The following is an 18,993-nucleotide window of genomic DNA, read 5'->3' on the forward strand; positions in this document are numbered from 1 at the left end:
ACATATTAAAAAACCCCATCTCTACCAAGAAAATTACACTGGAGTGGGGCTCTTCAGGAGTTATTTTTCTCCTGCAACTCAAAACAAGTGCTTTAAGCTTCAGGTCATTTTTAGAAACCTCCAGAGCATCATCATCCTATATTTGCAGAGTAAGGCATCCTATATTTGTTAAATCACCATCTTCACGTGCTTCAGCTATGTGCATGGCCGTGATGGCAGCCACCAGTCGCACTTGCTTACTCACGTGTTTGTTCTTCAGACGTGCAGGGCTTTTATTCACTGTTGAGAGGCTGAGCGCTTCCAGAAGGGACTGTCACTGTGGCTGGGGCCCTACTGCAAGTAGCTGTAGTGGATAATGAGCACAAACCTATTAAATAGTGAAACATGAGATTCCCTATCAGATAACGTGGTGCTGCTAATTCGGGTGTGAGGGAGACGGTGAGGTCATGAGCACAGGTTGTTAGGAGATAGCAGTGAGTAAGCAGGGAGGGAATGGTCAGCAATGCTGGGGGTTTCATCCTTGTAGAAAAAAATACAGGCAGAAATGGATATATTTTTGTGATTGCTTTAAAAAAAAATCCGAAACGCAAACCAGCTGCAAGGCAGAAAACTCCACCAGAAAGGCTTTAAATATAGAGGGAGTTAAATCCAGCTGACATAGATAGACTCAGGTATGGTCATAATGGCATTTTCCCTTTTTAATTCCTGAGAGTTGTTTTTTGTAAACTTTTTTATTTTTTGGTGTTTCTGTGCAGACATTATATTACATTGGCATTGATTCACTGCATTTATTTGTCAGCAGTAAAAATGAATGAAATTCTAGATGCACAGCTTCAACCACCTGCTGTTGTTTACTAGTGAGACTACCAGTGACCCTTGGCATCTATAAATACTTAACTGTGAATTAAAAGCAGGGAACTATCCAGTAGTTTTTCTTATCTTTCTCAGATACTATCTTGCTTTGCTTCCTCCCCACATTGTTATTTTCAGTCTCATCTCTATTGCTTCAAGAAAAGCCAAACATCAGGCGGAAGATTTAATTTCTAGTGAACAGTAGACTTGGTCATTTGTTAAAAAGCTCACTGAGTTATTAGACTATGTGAAGGTTTTTCTTTGGTCTGTATGGTGCTGACTTGATTGGTAATGGCATTTTCAAGTGAAAATTCAGATTTAAAATATCTGAACATTATTTTTAGCTCTCCTGAGCTTGTAAGTCTTATTAAGGAGAAAGTTGTTTGCTTTCATTGATTAGTTCCAATTGCAACTTCCAAATAGCTTTAGGCAATACTACAGCAGGATTTCAGTTTATAATCTCCTTTTTCAGCATGGTCTTTTTTTTCTTTTCACTACTTTTGCAAGTTTGACATGAACCAGCAGGTTTTTTATTTTATCACAAGCCATTAAAAAACTCACTGTTTTTGCTCAAGCCTAGCAGCCTTATGAGCCACTAGGAAAGATTTTGGCCCTCTGTAGTCTCACCAAGTAAAATTCACCTGCTCCCTTTGTGTCATGAGCATCTCAGTCTACAAGACTATTACTTACCATTTGATAAAAGCTTGGACAGCATTGCCATCTCCACATCAGAGTTTCTCCAGGCCTTATTAGCTGCTGTTAGAGATTTTGGGCTGGTTGGATGTTCAGCTTTCCCACCTGCTGTGAGAGTATGCTGAGCTCACAGCTCTGGGCTCTTGCTGAGAGGAGCGAGGCTACAAATTTGACTTTTCACGCTGCCGAGCAGGGCGATGCTCCTTAGCTGGCTGTGGTGGTTTGGGCTGGGATAGAGTTAATATTCTTCAGAATAGCTGGTGTGGGGCTGTGTTACATCTGTGCTGAAAACAGTGCTGATAACACAGGGATGTTTTCATTATTGCTGGGCAGGGCTGACAGCATCAGGGCTGTTTCTGCTCCTCACCCCACCAGTGAGGAGGCTGGGGATGGACAAGGAGCTGGGGGGGGACCCAGCTGGACAGCTGACCCCAGCTGACCCCAGGGATATCCCAGACCATGCTCAGCAGATAAAGCTGAGGGGAAGAAGAAGGAAGTGGGAGATATTCTGAGAGATGATGTTTGTGTTGCCAAGTCAGTGTCACAAGTGATGGCCCTGCTTTCCTGGGGATAGCTGAGCACCTGCCTGCCCATGGGAAGGGGTGAATGAATTCCTTGTTCTGCTTTGCTGGTGTGCATCGCTTTTGCTTTCCCTATTAAACTGCCTTTATCTCAGTCCCTGAGTTTTCTCACTTTCACCCTTCTGATTCTCTCCCCCAGCCCACCATGGGGAATTGCTTTGTGGGGCTGAATTGCCAGCTGGGGTTAGCCAGGCTGTTGCCCTCACACCTCTGGAAGTCAGTGTTGATACTGTTGACACCACTGATTAAAATCTCTGACAAAGGGACAGTTCAGTGCCATTCATAAAAACCCCAAACAGCCAGACCGAGGTGGTTGGTCTGTGTGGGTCCTTGATGGGATGTGAAGGGAGATCTCACACCTCTTGCAGAGCACTGTGAGCACCAGACAGCCTCTGGCAATCTCTGCCAGTAAAGCTGTTCTAGTTTCCATACGGTGTATCTGCATTTATAGACTTGGAGCGAATGAGAGACTTCTCAGTCTCAGGATTAGGGCCACTGGTGTTGCTGCTGGCTGTTCCCCCACCTTTAACCAGAGCAGAGATGCTTCCAAAGCAGAAATTTGGGAAGGACCCAAAAAAAGGGGGCAGTTTTCTAGGAGCATCTCTATTTTCACTAAAACTGAGCCAAACCAAACATTTTCTTATAAAAAGAGAAAGCATTCTTTTGCCTTATGCTTTATGTTTTATTTTGGTTAGCCACCAATTTTGTCTCTAAACCCTGTTATTCATACAGTCCCAACTGCTACAGGATTTGAAGTTAATAAACTCCTAAGGAGAGGCAGTGCAAAATTTGTACCAGATCAAAATGACACACAGCAACACACTGTAAGCCAAAGAAAACACCAGGTTTGGGGTTCAGCTGTTTTTTGATCCCAGGCAATGGGGATTTTTCTTCCTCAAAATACACTTCTTGTTTTCTGGTCAACTGTTGTTACAGTCTTTTCTTCAAATCTTCCTACGGGGAAGTTTTTCCTGCTACAGTTTTTCTCTCTCACTGATGAGAGCATCTTTTGCTATCTAGAAATAGTGATTTTTATGACAGAGGAGCTGAAGTCATTTGAGGACTTAGCCTTGCAGTCTGTTCTCATTGAGCAGCCACACAACTTGATGAAATGGTTGAATTTGGAGATATGATCTCCAACTGTCCTCATTAATTTCCTGCATTAAAAAGTTAAAAAAACCTGCTTCCAATCTTTTCCTGATGAGAAATTCTCCCAAATTCTACTGCTTGTGTCCTGAGTACAAATGAGAAGCATTCTCTTTCCCTGATGATCTTTGTGGTATCATCAACAAGGACGAAGAGATGTTGATGTTCAGAGAGTTTTGCAGAGAAGCTTATTACTGTTTGCCAGTGTTTTAAACCAGGAAATTAATTCTAAGCTGTTTTGCCTAAATGGCTTAGGTTTGTCATTTTACCTGCAATTAAAAAAAAAAATCAACGTTTATTGAAGGGAAAGAATATAATTATATAGTAAAAATGTTGCTATTCTCTTTTTTAAAGACAAAGAAACACCCATCAGAACAGATGTGAATATGGAGACCTGTAGTAGTTAAGAATAATTGCTGTACCCATATAAGCCAGTATTTTTTTCCTCTGTAATTTCAGTGTAGTTTTTCTTGTGCATTTCCAGGTTGGCCATGCTTTTTCATTAGCTCTTTCATAGGCTAGTCCGTGTTTTCTGAGCTCGATTTATCCTTCTTTTTTGGAATTGGTGTGCTTTTATTCCCTGTGTTGTTATCGCAGCAGGAGGAAGGGGAAATGTGTGATGATGGAAGAATTTTAACGTTTATGTATGCCACACATGAAGTTAGGGATCCCATGAGATTTGTTTGTGTTCTTGTATATGTGTGGATGAACATCTGTGGAATGACAGCTTAACAACTTCCTTCTGACATTATAAAGGGGCCATAATGGTACTATTTTTTTTTTTTTTTAAGTTGGCTTTTCTTGTGTTAACACTTTCAGTTCCATGCTAATTTCAAGCCATGTTCACTCTGTAATCAATTAGAAAGTTGCATTCTTTGGGAGTCAATTAGACCTCAAATTTGGAATTAATGTCAGAATGGTATGCCTTGAATGTTCAGGTAACAAGGGTCTAAATCTGGGCTCCTTCCCTGTTATTTCCTATACTAACTTGCTGGAATGAGACATGATCTTTTTCCTTCCCCTACTAATCTCCCTCTCCATGGCCTGAGAACCATTCTGCAGGTAGTCAAATTGCCAATTACACCTCAACAACCTGAAGATGCAGGGGTGAATACACCTCACTGCTTTGTGTCTCACAGAGTAGACATAATTTTAAGCGAGCAGAGAGATGTTGAAGTTCTTCATGGAGTTTTCAGGCTGTAAGGCTTGGGAATGCCAGGTTTGGAAACACTCACAGGTCACTGTATCCAGTCACTGCTGGTGGATCTCCATCCTGTAATAAATCACTGAAATTTCTGCTTACACCTTGGCATGTTTTATGTCTTCATCTCAGCTATTTTTGCACCGTGTGAATGTTACTGGTGCACAAATGAGTATAAATGTATCCTGAATAAAGTTCAGACTGGAAATGGGAAATCAGATTTGAAAGCAGCATTTTACCAAGTTTCTACATTAACTTCCCAATAGGAATAATAAAGACTAAAAGGAAAAAACAACCCCAAAACCCCAATAACAACAAAATGCCTCACAATCTATTTTTGAGGGCCTGATCCAAATCCCAAAGCACAAACCTAATCAACATCCTAATGATTAGAAAGTCTAATGTACTTTCCTGGTAATCTCTGCCTCAAACCCTTAATTTCTGTCTGAGCTATAGCAGATCTTTCAGGACATTAACTTGTCTGGTTTACAAATTCTGAGCAATTAAAAGTCCACACCATCCTTACGGGTTTTTTTTCCCAGTGATTAATTACTACATGAAACCAACTGCTATTTAATATGTATTAACTATTTCTGTCTTGGTTTTAATTTTGGTTTTGTCTTCCCATTGAGTCTTCAATGGATTAAAGACCTGTCTTTAGAGATGCTGATCAACAGCCCTGTTAAGCTCCTTCTTGATAACATTGTGTTTCTTGAGCCTCTCCTTTATAAGCCAAGTTTTCTGTGCATTTTCAGATTTTATTTAGTGAATACTTTTTAATTTAATTTCTCTGTTTTATAATAGAGACAGCAGTACTGGCTTTACTAATTCTTTATGCTTTTCCTATATACTGAAGGATTTATTCAACTGCATAACTGTGACACTGCATAGAAATCTAATGCTCAGTTGGTAATTTATGATAACCCCTTCTTAGCAATGGAGTATTGATTTCCCCAGCCTCTTCTAAGGGAAGAAGGGGTGGCTTGTATATTAGAATTCTCCTACCATGATAGCTCTTTTTAATATTGATTAACATAACTATATAAACTCTTGAGATCTAGTTGATAGAAAGTTTCTAGAAACTTTGAAAAACATATAATAGCTTCCAAGTAAATAGTAGAATACCCAGAACTGATATTTCTTACATCAGGCAATTCAGCTCCTGCATGTGAGAAATACGTGTTTATGCTAAAAATCCTGCCATAATTTTCTGCTTGGGGAATTGAGACTTGCTACAAAAAGTTTAATATGCAAAGCTGAAAATCTACATTTTAAAGTCCTTTTTATGCAAAGACACAAAAAAATTAGCGACTTTTAATAAGGGAATGTATAACTTTAAGAAAAATGTGCACCAAGAGTGTGAGTTGTACAGGTGACAATCATTTGGCTCTGGAGCATGGCATGGCATGGCATGGCAGACACACAGCATTCCCTGGAGCAGCCCCCAGCCAGGGTGGGCACTGCAGGAACCCCTCCTTTAGCTGAACCTCTGTGAGGTTATCATCAGAAGGCAAATTTGGCCAGGATAGCTGGGGTGAGTGCTGCTGCTCCTGGGATAATTACCATCACCGTGGTGTTCACAATCTCTGATCAACAGCTCAGCTGAAGAAGAGTCTCAAAACCCTATTCCAGCAGCAAGCACTCAACAGAAGCCACCTGAGATAAATAACTTCACTTTAACAGCATCTATTTCTCCTTAGCAAATGGCTTTACTGTCTGCTGTGCTATATAAAGGCTTTCTGATATTCATTATGAAAGTTGTATGTAATGTATTTTAACGCAATCTAATTTGAGAAGTGAAATGCATGGAAACAGGCAGCCCGAGGAGAGCTCCTGAGTCTCCAAGTCCTGGCTAAGAGAGAGATCCATGTTGTGAACTTACTGTGCTCCCTTGTGAAACCCTTCAGCTTAAAACTGCTTTTGAAAAACTGTTCCCCTCTTCTCCTGTCTTGTGGTTAGAAGTTTTCTGGTTTCTAACCTAATTCTATTTAGAGGAGGTTTAAAACATGATCTCTCAATGTTTTTTTTTTCAGTATCTTTTGTGGAGTACAGTTGGGTCCCTCAATCCTAGATTATTTTCATCAGCCCTGAAAGAAAATACTGGGTTATGACTGAGAGTCCTTACCAGATTTACGCCTGCAAGGAATGTTTAAAATAGAGTCTGGAACACCCAGTACTCGGTTTGTAATGAAAAACTTGAGTTTTTGTTGGAGTAGAAGCTACTGCAATTACCAGTAATAGTTTTGCTATCCTAGCCTGCTTGTTCTGACTCCTCTCGTCTCTGAAGACCAGCAGCACTCAGAAGCCATGTATAATTCTGCTCTTTAAGGCTGCATGTTTCCTTGCTAAAGTTTTGAGTTTTGAGATGTGACTTCGTGACTCTGATGATAGCATTTCCCACTGAGACTTATCATGAGGCTTTACCCAAACATCTTATTCAAAAACAAGCCCAGTTTTCTATTACGAGAAATTTTCTTTGCTGGTCTACAAAGTGAAAGGTGCTTTAGCCAATCTTTTCTTGCTGCTCTGCAGACCTATTATATATAATAATATGTATTCATTTGATCCTGCAACTCCATTAAAAAAGCTCACGTGTTTGGATTTTAATCATGGAAATATGTGCATCAGAATATCAAGAATATGGAATCAATAGTCATATTTTCAGTGCTTAACATCCCACATTTAAAGTCAACATCCCACATTTAAAGTTGGGTTCAGTGGTGAAAGTTGGTGATAAGGGATGTTTCATTTTACCCCCCTGGGATTCTGGGTTTGTTTTGTACAGAAGTTTAGTATGCAGTGGCATGAGGAGGTTATTTAAGAATACTCCTGGTTTCAGCTGATTTCCTTAGCAAATAATTTTGTGTGCTTCACTTTGCTCTAGCAATTTCCATAGCCTCTCGGATAAAATACTAAAAAGGATCACATAAGCTTTACCCCTCCCTGTAACATTTAGCCCGTCTCTTTCATTATAACAAAATATTGCATTTTACATGCCAAGTCTTAAAACCTTCCTTCTAAAAATGGTAACTGTATTTAATAACTAATTACTCTAATGATCCTACAGAAGTGCTCGAGACCTGTTTTAGTAGTGGTGTCAATTACAACCATCTGCACGATGAATAAAGGAACCGTGGCCCAGCTGTAGAGTTGAAACATGTTGGCATTTTCCTACGGGCAGCCATATGGTACTTAACGAAAGCGAATTGTTCACACTGCAAACAGCTCTGCTCCTGATGAATGATAACGTTTTGTTCTGGAAAATGGTTCCACAAACACCGGGAGTATTTTTAAATGCTGGAAGTGTGTCTGTAAGTGACAGGCTATAAATGGGAAGGTCTTTGGAAGGAGGAGAGAGGGTTGCGAAAGGAATTGTTTTGATTGCCTAGGGGTGTTCTAGCACAGCCTTCCTGTCTCTAATAGCAGTATCTTTTTTGTGCATACATAGCCCTGAATCTGTAAATTTTATTTATTTTGGTAAGGAAGAAGATAATTAGAAATGTAACTCTCATTTGCCATCAGCATGCCCAAGCTTGAAGCTGGTGTGAGCTTTAAAATAGCGAAGCTGAAGCTGTGAAGAATTAATAACTCTTTGCCTCGCATATGTGCAGACGTTTTCTTACACTCAGAAAAGGAGGCTCAGAGTTGTCACTGCAGTAAGTATGTGAGCACACAAGTTGGAAACAGGTCTTGGCTTCCCAGCACTTGGTGTTAGTCAGGGAAAAAAGGGCAGATAACAAATCAGCTGTAGAAAATGTCTTCCGTTGCTTTTTGTTAGGAACAGAGGTAGGTTTTTTTTCCCCCCCCACATGACTGTCAGAGAATGGCTCAATGAATTCATCATGAGACTGATGACTCTTTAACCCCCAAATCATTAGCCCCAGATCTGAGCTGAATCAACAATAAGTTGTTCCCATTTTATGCTTTATAGGTAACCATTTGGGTAATGTGTTTGGTCTCAGTTCAGTATCTGTCTTAGAGACCTAACTGCTGCTAATGACCAGGATTGATCATTTTATTAATCTCAGAAATTGATTTTTTCCATGTGGCTTATTGCTTCTGTACATGATATGTAATCAGGAGTCTTGCATCATCCGAATTCCTGTTTGGTTAGTAAATGCTTAATCTGGGGATTTTTGTTTCGTCCTGTGTGTCATAGCTGCAGGTGGAGGTTGATGGTTGTTCCTGAGGTTTCATGCCCAGATCTCACCGAGGTGATACAGCACTCCTCACAGTGAGGTACCCTCTGCATTTTGCCAAGAGATGATGGGTCTTAAGCGCCAGCACTCTGTATGTTTTCAGGCATCAGAGCTGCTTAAAACCTCTTGATAGATCTTGCAGCAGTTTTGCAGGAACAGCACAGTAAAAAGCCTCACCAACGAGTGCCAAGCAGGTTCTCATTACGTGCACCCAGAGCTATTTGCAAAATGCTCAGCAGCAGCACAGGGGCTACAGCTCTGAAACCCCCTGCTTTTGGTCTAGGAGCATCTGTCACTTGAGCTCAAAGCAAATCGTCCTTAGCTCTCCACAGCACACGGTGGATCACACTGCTGAGAAACCCCCAGTAATGAAACCATCGGCTGCGACAGCCTCCTAACACTAAGTGTAAGAGTGAGCACCAGCACAGGAAATTGCTCCAGTATCAGCTGGGGTATTTTTTTCTTGCAGCCTTCTTGTAAGACTGTGGTTTTATCTGAGCCTTCTTCACAAGTCATGATCTTATATCTGCAAGCAGGCAAGAAAGCCAGTGGTGGTGGGGTGCAAGCCCACCCTGACACCCATGAAATACACAGGGCTGTGATCTAAAAGGCATTAAGCCTCTAATTGCAGCACATTGTGCTCCATATCCTTCTGCTGTTTGATGTGTTACAGCAGCACTGTCTAATGCAATAAATCTTCCTCACTTTTAATTAATAGCTGTTCATCTGTACTGCAATAATTTCAAGTAATGTTTACATTAAAAAGAAAGCATGGGGGGGAAGGGAGCGGGGGTAGAGAAAAATATCTCCAGGCAGGAGCATAGTAAAAAAAAGCCTCTTCATCCAAGTGAGAAGCAAATATTGTAATTTGGGAGCAATACATTGAGTGTGTGTTTTACAGAAGGAAGGCATAGCCCTTCCATAAGAAGCATCGTGAATCAAACTCAGATGTCTCAAAGCTCTGCTGTTTTATTTAACGTGTAATTCTGCATTTCATTTCCTCAAGGGCAGGTTCTGAGGTTCCTGCAGCTCTTGTGTTGCAGTTTGCAGCCTGTCCACCTTCCTCTTCTGCCCCCTCATCCCTCCTGTGCAACCTCTCCTTTTTTTTTTTACACCATATCATAAATTCCATCAGAGTGATTAATTTGACTTAAGATGCAGAAAACAAAAAGAAATGTGGACTCGTGGTATCTAAATGTAGAGGTGTGTATGAACTTGAAGGCGAGGTCATGAAGTTGATAACTAATACTTACCCAATGTGTAGCTCTCTAATCGTGTTACAGGTTTCCATGATGTTTGCTCCTGAGGGGAATGAATGAATGTAAAAGTCACAAGGCACAGATTCTGGACTGCAGGGCCTGCTGGTAGCCCACAGTGCTTGCTCAAAAGGCAGTCTGCAGAAAGCTGATTAAAAGGAAATATGGTGCTAATGACTGTGTTCTGGCAGAATGTGTTGGAGGACCCAGCTCAGGATGCTTAAACCGAGTCTCAATTTTTTGTGTATTTGTTGCTGTTGTTCACTCTTCTGTATTCCTGTGGCTTGGTGCTAAAAATGCATTGGTGAAAGCTGGGAATTTTGGTTTATAGCCATGTGGTCATGGAATGGAACTTAAAAATGTCACCCTGTAAATAGTATAAGCATAAGAGCATTTGAAATAAATAAATGAGTAGTTTCTGAATCTGACTGCTTGTGTCCCAATTCAGTTGGCTCAACATAGGCATCCAGTGCCCTTTAAGATGCCTCAGGGTCTCCTGTGGTGCCTCCAGCTTGCCATGCCATATGGGTATGGATTTCCTGTAGGTCTGTTGTCATACTTGCCTTGCTGGCTCCGTGAAGATGTCTCAAACACCCTGGAGGGTCTCAAATGGTGCTAAATGCCTAACTGTGTTTAGGCAATGGAATCAGCCCTTCATCTTCGAGAGCTGTGCAGCCTATCTGAGCTGTTCTTATATTCTCAACATAAAGGAAACCTTTGAATTTCAGGTCCAGATGATGGGCAAATTTGAGAAATTCTGTTTAAACCTGGAAGAAACCTTTTACTGTGAGGAGGGTCAAATGCTGGAACAGGTTACCCAGAGTGATTCTCAAGTCTCCATCCTTGGAGATGGTCAGAGCCTGGCTGGACATGGCCCTTGGGCACCTGCTGTACATGACCTGGCCCTGCGTGGCACAGGAGAGCTAAACTGTGTCCAGAGGTGCCTCCCAGCCTCTGCAGTTCTGTGTTGTGTGACTCTCACTCTTAAGGCTTAGTCAAATAAAGGATTTGGAATTTAACAGCTACTGCCATGTGTCAAAGGTCATTCCAGTGATGTGGCAGTATTTCAAGCTTTTCTATGTCCAGACTTAAGGAGTTCAATTCTTGCAAAAGATGCTGTGATCTTTGGTATAATTCCCTCACAGCATCTGCTGAATGCATCAGGAATGGCAGTGATCCACCTCTTTTTCACAAATAGTGTTAAGCTGGGGATGGAGAAACTCCACCTTTCTCACTCCATAGCAATGCCTTTGTGGTAATCCAAGAGAGCTTTCCTTCCTTCAGCAGGGGAGGCAGACAAATAAATGTCTCTGCTGGAGTATTGAAACAGCCACGTTCAGTATTTTGGCCCGCAAGCTTCGTTTTAATCATTGAAAGTCCCTCTTCCCACTCACAGTTTAAAAACAAATTTTTAGCAAAATGGAAAAACTGGACCAATGGAAGATATTTAGTTTGGACTTCAGCAGTTTTTCCACATACTAAAGAAATACCTTCTCTGATTGAGCAAGGGCTCTCCTCCAGTTTCCTTTAGAAAAATATTTACAATTGTTGTTTCAGTTTGGAAACCTCTTCCATATTATAGCACTTCAGCTACATTAAATATTTAAAAAAATTAATGACTGTAGAGCTGTGCCATTGGATGAAAGACAGAAACTGAAACCACTTATGAATAGAATTGGAGCAGAGCAGTGTACTTTCCAAGCAGAGTGAAATGCAGAAATGAAACATCTAATCAGTACTTATCCTAGAATCATCCTTACTTTTAATATGTGTGTACACACCCCAGAGTATTTTAAAGATAAGAACTCAATATTATATTTATTTAGTAAATCTGAGTTTATTTAGAATGCCACAGTGTAGTACTGGGACAGACAAGCTTCCATTCACTCGTGAATTTCTGCTCCACTTTTTTTTTTTTTAATTTTTGTCTTTATTTTGAAGACAGCAACAATACCAAGTCTACTTAAATGAGAGGTGTACAACATTTAGATACTGGGGAGCCACTGTGGTCCCCAAGCCCCTGAGCTCTCCAGCTCCTCTGTTTGCTTTTTTTTTGCAGGGGATCTCAGCACAGTTTGGAAACTCTGTAGATGAGTCTCACAACAGACACACAGTGACTCCTGAGGTAGGATAAGACAGAACTCAAGGAAATGGCACAACACTGAGTCAGGGGAGGCTTAGGTGAGATATCAGAAAAAAGATTTTCACCCAGAGGGTGGTTGGGCACTGGAACAGCTCCCCAGGGCAGTGATCACAGCACCAGCCTGACAGAGCTCACCAAGCATTTGGACAATAACTTTGGGGCACATGGTGTGACTCTTGGAGTGTCCTGTGCAGGGCCAGGAGCTGCACTCTGTGGTCCATGTGTGTTCTTTCCAACTCAGCATATTCTATGATAAAAAGTGTTTAATACTGGGGAGCAGCACAAAGTAACATTTAGTTGATCAGCAGAGATCACTGTAGTCAGTCAGCTGCTGATGGAATTGGAGTCGTCAGAACTCCCGACTGCCAGAATGGATGCTGTGTCCAGAGAAGAATGTTAAAGTGTTGTGCAAAAGGGTCAGAGGAAGGTGTCACCTGCTCTTGTTCAACATGTTTTTATTAGTAGTAAATATAGTTGATTATATATTTTCTTAATCCCACAGAAAATCCCCCAAGCCAGGGTCATGGGTTCCTTATATTAGGTGGTGTGCACATGGAGTAAAACCAGCATTCAGGCTCCCTAAAGTACCCTGTGTGCAAAATGTAATGCAGGAAAGATGGGGTGGGCATGGCCAAGGGTGGCATGTGAGATGAAGCACAGCAAAGCAATTATTGGACAAGCAGGAGCCAGAGCACACCCTGCGTCGGATTGTCACATCTTCTGAGCATGGCACCAAACATCTTGAAAGGAGGGAGAGGTTTTGCATTCTTGTGCCCTGGAACGAGCTGTTCTGTGACTGTGGGCTGCAGATGAGTGGCACTGGAGCGCTGTGCTGAGCTGGAGAGGGCTGACATGGCTGATCAAAGGTGGAGTCAGCATGCCAGGGGCACAGAGGGGATACCAGCCCCAGAGAGCACGGAGAGCTGAGATGCACATGCTGATAGAGTGGAGAACGGGGAGGGCAAGCAGTGAGGGGAAGTAATCTCTGCACAGCCGTTTGAAGGATCACCAGGCTCCTGCCTTGCAGCCCTTGACCTTGATAAGGCTTGAGATTGCCAGTGAGACAGCCCCAGTGACACAGCTGTAGCTGGGGGAAGGAGACTTTGGGGGATGTTGTGACTTTGCTAAATGAGCCAAGCCGCATGCGCTTTCATCCCAGGAATGTAAAAAAACTATTTAAAAATTGATGTGCATACATTAGACCTGCTCACCAGCCTTTCTCCCCTACCTTGGGTTTCACAAGTACTGACTGAGAAATCAGTATAAGATTACTTTGAAGAGAAGGAACTAAAAACCACTTCAGCAGATCAGAAATAGCAGTATCACTTTTACAGCATTCGGACAAAATACACATAATTGACACAGCGCAGTGGTAGCGTGAGCCTCATTTTTAATGCACTTAGGGAAGGAACCTTGACATCCCCTGGTGTGATACAGAGGGAGTAGACTTGTTAATGCCAAAGCTGTATCCAGGTTTCACAAACCGCATCTGACCCTATTCTTCCACGACCTCACATAGCTTTTACTAGGAAAAGAAATATTTCTGTGAACACTGCCAAAAATTACTAGAATTTGTCTTCAGATTTCAAAGAAGATTAAAGAGATTGGGTTTTATAGTCCAGTTGTCTGGTAAAACCTGCAAGGAGCAAACAGTGGGATGTACATTGTATTTTACTTCTTCGTTTGCTTTATTGTTCAGCTTTCAGTCTGATATAATTGTCAACTAGACTGGCCATCCAAACCTCTGGGTGTCCCTGATGTATGTTGTAATATATGGGAATGTTCCAGATACAAAGTAAAATGCTTGTGAAAAGGCATGTAAGAATAGTTTGAGGGATGGTTTAATTTTCATTTAAAGCAGATATTTTTAGTGTCTTTCCATGGCAGAAGCAGATAGCTAGCCCATACTAGAAACTGTAACTGGATGCCTGTTGTAAATGCAAATTACTTCAAGGAAAGAGCTTTCCAAAAGGTAAATTTTTCATTTTTAATTAGTTATAAAACTAAAAGCTGATATGCAAGTATTGTCACCAAAGTAATTAAACTGGACTTCAAAAAATGAGTTTAATTATAGTTGTGCAAGTTTGTGTATGGATGGCCTTAATTTCAGAATAAATATAGCCTGTATTGAGATAGTAAAAACCCACTTTCCAAAAAAAAAAAAATTGTGGCCAATTTGGTTTTGAAACCTGAATGCCCACCTGCATTTCCATGGCAGTAATAAGGGTGGGAGGTTGTTTATTTTCAATTTTTTTTTTAATACTGGTTCTAATGTATTAACTGAAAAATTCATTTCAAGCATTTGCAGTTTTACTCCCATAGGTAAAATGTTAGAAGCACATTAAAAAAACTCTTGGACCTCCTTGTCATTTTTTCTCAGATTGTCACAAGTAAAAAGGGAAAAGCAAAGGTTAGACTTCATTAAAAATTAAAAAAAAAAAGAAGAAGAAGAAGAAGAAAAGGAACAAAAAAGATTCAAATGTATTGCATATCTTGCTTTGATGAAGTCCCAGATTTTCCTGGTGAAATTAAAGTGGCTGGTATAAAATGCCTGCTAACTCTGTGCTTGCCCTGGTCTCCATGTTTTCCAGACCCCCACGGCACTTTCCTCACAGCCTCTGCTTTTGGAAGGTTTCTGCCTGTTGGTGATAATATCAAGGAGAACTTCATAACACCTGAACACAGTTGTTTTGATTTTTAATTTTTTTTTCCTCCCTGAGGGTCTCAAGCAGCCTTTGCTTACCACAAATCTCCTGCAATCTCTGAAAATGAAATTTTGTCCTTCTGTATCCTGGTTTCTGGCTATGTTTGCCCATAGCCATCCCAACATGCCTGTGACGAAGTAATCAGGGAACTCAAGTTAAAACTCTGGTTTAGAACACATAATTTGCTTTAGCTGTCTCTGGTTTGGGTTTGGTGGTTTGGCTTTTATGTTCTTAAAATGATCTTAAAAGCCCATTAGCTGGACTGACAGTTGTGGACAGCTGAGATGGGAGAATGGTTTCTCTCCAGCTCCTCCTGGGGCAAGCTGCTAGGAGAGTATCCAACAAATGTTTTGGAAAGTTCCCTTTCTTTGGCACCTCAGAAATCTCCAAATGGAGCCATAATTCTCCTGCACAGCAGGAATTAAAGCAAGGAGCTGTTCATGTCTCTTAAGTCTCCCTTGTGCTGTGAGATATTTAACATACAAGTATTGACCACGTCAGATGGCAGATAAGATGGTGTGAAAGTAGAAATAATTCCTCAGACAGTGATGTGACACAGAGTGGGATGTCCAAAGGATTCACAGAACAACCAAATGATTAGTGTCAAAGGGAAGTTTCTGTTTAACCTGCAGGGAGCTGCCACAGCCACCCCTGCTGCTGCCAGGATGTAGAGGGAGAAAAGGTTGTGGTTAAGGTTGGTCCTTAATGCTTGTTCCCCTCCCAGCCATTCACTGACTTGACCTCCAGTCACGGGTGGACAACAAAGAGAAGTGTTAACTGGAGAAAGGAGCTGAGAAAGAATTGAAGTTCCTGGCTTTCGGTGTGTCATTGTAATTATTGTTGTCCAGCTGGAGGTGTCAAAAGGGGGACTTCTACCTGAAACCCAGGGTCACTGAAGCCCTTATTGGAACAACAAGGAGCTGCAAGTTTTAAATACCTCTTCAAGCCTGGCCCAGCAAAACAACTCCTGCCTTCAGTCCTTCTCCAGGAGAAAAAAAATCCACATGTATTTATAAATCTTTCAGTGGTGTTTTAACACTTTTATTCTCAGTGCTTTTAGTATATGCTGCTTAAAATGGGCATGTGTGCAGCCGCATTATCCACCGCCTGAATGACAAATGGTTTATCAAGCCCTGACAGAGCAGCCGCTTCATGCTGAACGGAGCAAGGCAGCGGCAAGGACTCTGGCTTCAGAGAGATTAACTTCCAGATAGGAAAATAATAATAAACAACAGCCCATAAGCAAAGGACTAGAAGAGAGGAATCGAGACCATAAAGCGGAATCGCAACGATCCAAACAGACAAAGGAAAGCGGATTTGTATATCTGAGCTTGAAATATGATAAATGAGTGGCAGATTAACGTTGCTAGGCTCCATGATCGCAGCGAGATCTGAGAGAGGGAGATGTGGGAAGGGCGCTGCAGGAGAGCAGCAAATCTGACAGCAGCCAGTGAGCAGGGAGAGAGGGGGAGGCTTGGGTGGGGGTGAAGAGTTCGTGTCCCCAAAGTGAGCCTGGGGAGCTGCAGCCTCGTGGAGGGTTTTGCAGGAGAGGATGGCATGGTCTGAGCTCTGAGGTGCATGGCATGTATGTCAGGGGGGTTTAGGGCTGGAAGAAAGGTGGTAAGAACGTCCAGTTTAATAATTTCAGCACTATAGTTCATAGTGCCTAAACTATGAAAGCCCTCAGGATTTCAAAAAAGGGGCATTTAGAGGATATCTGAGAGTTCATACTTTCACACTCAGTATTGGCATTTACATTTCTATGGATATGTCTGGATCCGATTTTTCACCCTCATGGTGGAAATTTCTTTTGAATGATTTAAGTCGTGTGACATAAGATCCTATTTGGACCTGGAATTCTGTGTTACACTGGGCAGTTACATGAGTGATAGAAAGATACTGCCCATCTGCTTACTCAAGAATGGCTCCCCGACTGCTCCCTCATGTTTAGGGTCCCTTATTGCTTGGGGGTACTTGTAGTTTGGGTGTAGCAGGCACTGAGCATCAGTGGTAATTCCCAAGATTATGCTTGGGCATGAGTGGCTGGACTTGAATCTCAAACCTCTTGTGTCACTCTGTCCATCATGTAGTTTGGGACTTGAGTAGGTCACTCACTCCCTGCCTCAATTTCTCCATCTTGCCAAGATCATAATCTACTCTGCTTTTATGATATATTCCATGCTCTAGAGCTGAAAACTTTGCATCCTTACTATATTTGGAAGAAGAATGAAATGCTGGTGGAGTGACTGTATTTATTTTCAAAGGATTTGATAAAGAACTACAATTCACATACTTTGGAGTGAATGTGCCCTGGTTTTTTCACCTCTGCTGTGAGATGGCATCATGCTTGGAGAAATGTTTGGATAATAAAATACTGTGAAATGACACTATTGCCAAATGAGATTGTGATGAATAGAGCATTGTAGTATTAAATCCATGGGTACTTTACATTGTTATGACAATAATAGTTTGCACTGTTGTAATAAGTTGCACTTCTTCTTCCTTTAAAAAATAAATTTAGTTAGACCTTAATGCATCTTGGAAAACATACCCTCCACCGAAATCAGATATACATCTCTTGGAATAAAATTGCTTTAAACATATATAAATGTACATTGTATGGCATATCATAGGCAATTGTGAAATAAATGATGTTTATCAGTGTGCCTTATGTAAAAAGACTGCAAATACATGTTCCTTTTTGTAGTTCAGATTTGATACAGTCATTGCCATAATTCTTCTGCTTTTAATAAACAAGATTACATTGCAGCTGATACTTAAAACTCTCTTACTAGAAACCCAGGTACAAAGCCCTGCAGTGAGGGGCTGGGGGGTTAAACAGAGTGTTCTAGAGATTTTATTCTCCTTTCCCTAATTACAGATAAGGGGTGCCATGCTTACAGCTCAGCTTCACAGGCCCTTGAAGGATTTTATGATTCTGCAGCTGCCAGTGCAGTTTGTTGAAAATCTTTCATTTTCATAACGGGAGCTGGGATGAGACTGTATTCCTAAACCGGCAGGATAAAAGTGCTTTGACTTAATAGGTGCCATCCGTGTTAAAAGGATGATTTTGAAGATTATTAGCTGGCATGACTAAGATTTATGATGCAATCTGCTTTTTTCTCTTCCTTAGTACAGATAAGGGGGGTTATTATTGTTAGTAGAAATACCTATTAAAATAAACCCCATGAAGCAGTTTCAAGGATTTGATAAAAATGAATATAAACTTGAAGCTCCCAGCTTATCTTTAACTCAAGTGATTTTCATGGGGTTATAACTCTTCTGGCATGGGTTGAGGGAGCAGGAGTGTGATTTTTATCCTCACTCTACAATAGAAGGGAAAACCAGATTTTTTATTCCATTCATTAGCACATTACTGCTCATTACTGCTCAGGTTTGCTTCTGCAAGGGAGAGTTAACAGAGATTGCATGTAGGTGGGAACGAGTTGGGAATTTGCATGAACGGCTCGTTTTCAGGTTTCAGTCAGCAGTGTCGAAATACCCATTTCTGCAAGGAGTTTTAGGGAGAATCTTTCCTGCCAAAGTCGTGCTCAGAAGGGCTGGAGAAGCCTATGGGTGGGAGAAGCTTTAAAGCACTCCTCACATGATGCTTTTTGCTGTCAAATATATCTGAGTTTCAGGCTTCCACTTTTGCCTGCTGAGTCACCTCATCCCTCTCTCCTACTTGTTGCTCTCCTCTTCCATCTTAAGATTACCAGGGCTTGATCTGCCAGTCCCGAGGAGTCATCAGCAGCATCAGCTGTGAATTTTGGCAACACTGTGTGTTTTTATGTCTGTGTGTCCATCCCAGGTAGAAGGGAGGGCATGGTACTGAATTTGTGCAAGAACAGCAAGACATGGTGGTGATTTTTTCTCTTGACTTCCTAGCTTTCCAAATTTTTTTTGTGTTTCTTATGCTAGATTTCAAAGGCAGATAAGCCACTTCTCATGTTTCTTTTGCACTTGTTTTTGGGGCGTGTGCATTTTACTGTTGCTGGTTTATTCACTCACAGCCTCATATTCTGAAATGATCTTCTAAACAGCACCTAGTGAAACAAAATGATTACTTTCACATGACTAAAAGATAAAAATTTTAGGTTTCCTTTTCTTGATTAAAGAAAAAAATCAATTATTTAGAAAACATTTTAGAAAATATCATTGCTGAATATTAAAGAAATAATACATAATTTGTAATTTTAAGGGTTTTTTTTCTTCAA

The 18,993-nt window shown here is 41.1% G+C and overlaps 1 protein-coding gene across 5 annotated transcripts in view; it reads left to right on the forward strand.

The window, feature by feature from the left end:
* Window positions 1-18,993, forward strand: part of KLHL29 (kelch like family member 29) — a 389,016-nt gene that overhangs the window by 107,722 nt on the left and 262,301 nt on the right. Inside the window, exon 3 of one of the 5 annotated variants that reach the window (XM_085056972.1) lies at window positions 11,988-12,053. The exons of 3 other annotated variants lie outside the window; for them this stretch is intronic. The gene's annotated coding sequence lies outside the window, so the exon portion shown is untranslated. Of the gene's footprint in view, window positions 1-11,987; window positions 12,054-18,993 lie in introns of those variants that run through there. One more of the 5 variants, XM_085056968.1, reaches the window with a different exon arrangement.

This window comes from Lichenostomus cassidix, chromosome 3 (assembly GCF_008360975.1).
Source record: "Lichenostomus cassidix isolate B80296 chromosome 3, HeHo_3.0, whole genome shotgun sequence".
Taxonomy (NCBI): domain Eukaryota; kingdom Metazoa; phylum Chordata; class Aves; order Passeriformes; family Meliphagidae; genus Lichenostomus; species Lichenostomus cassidix.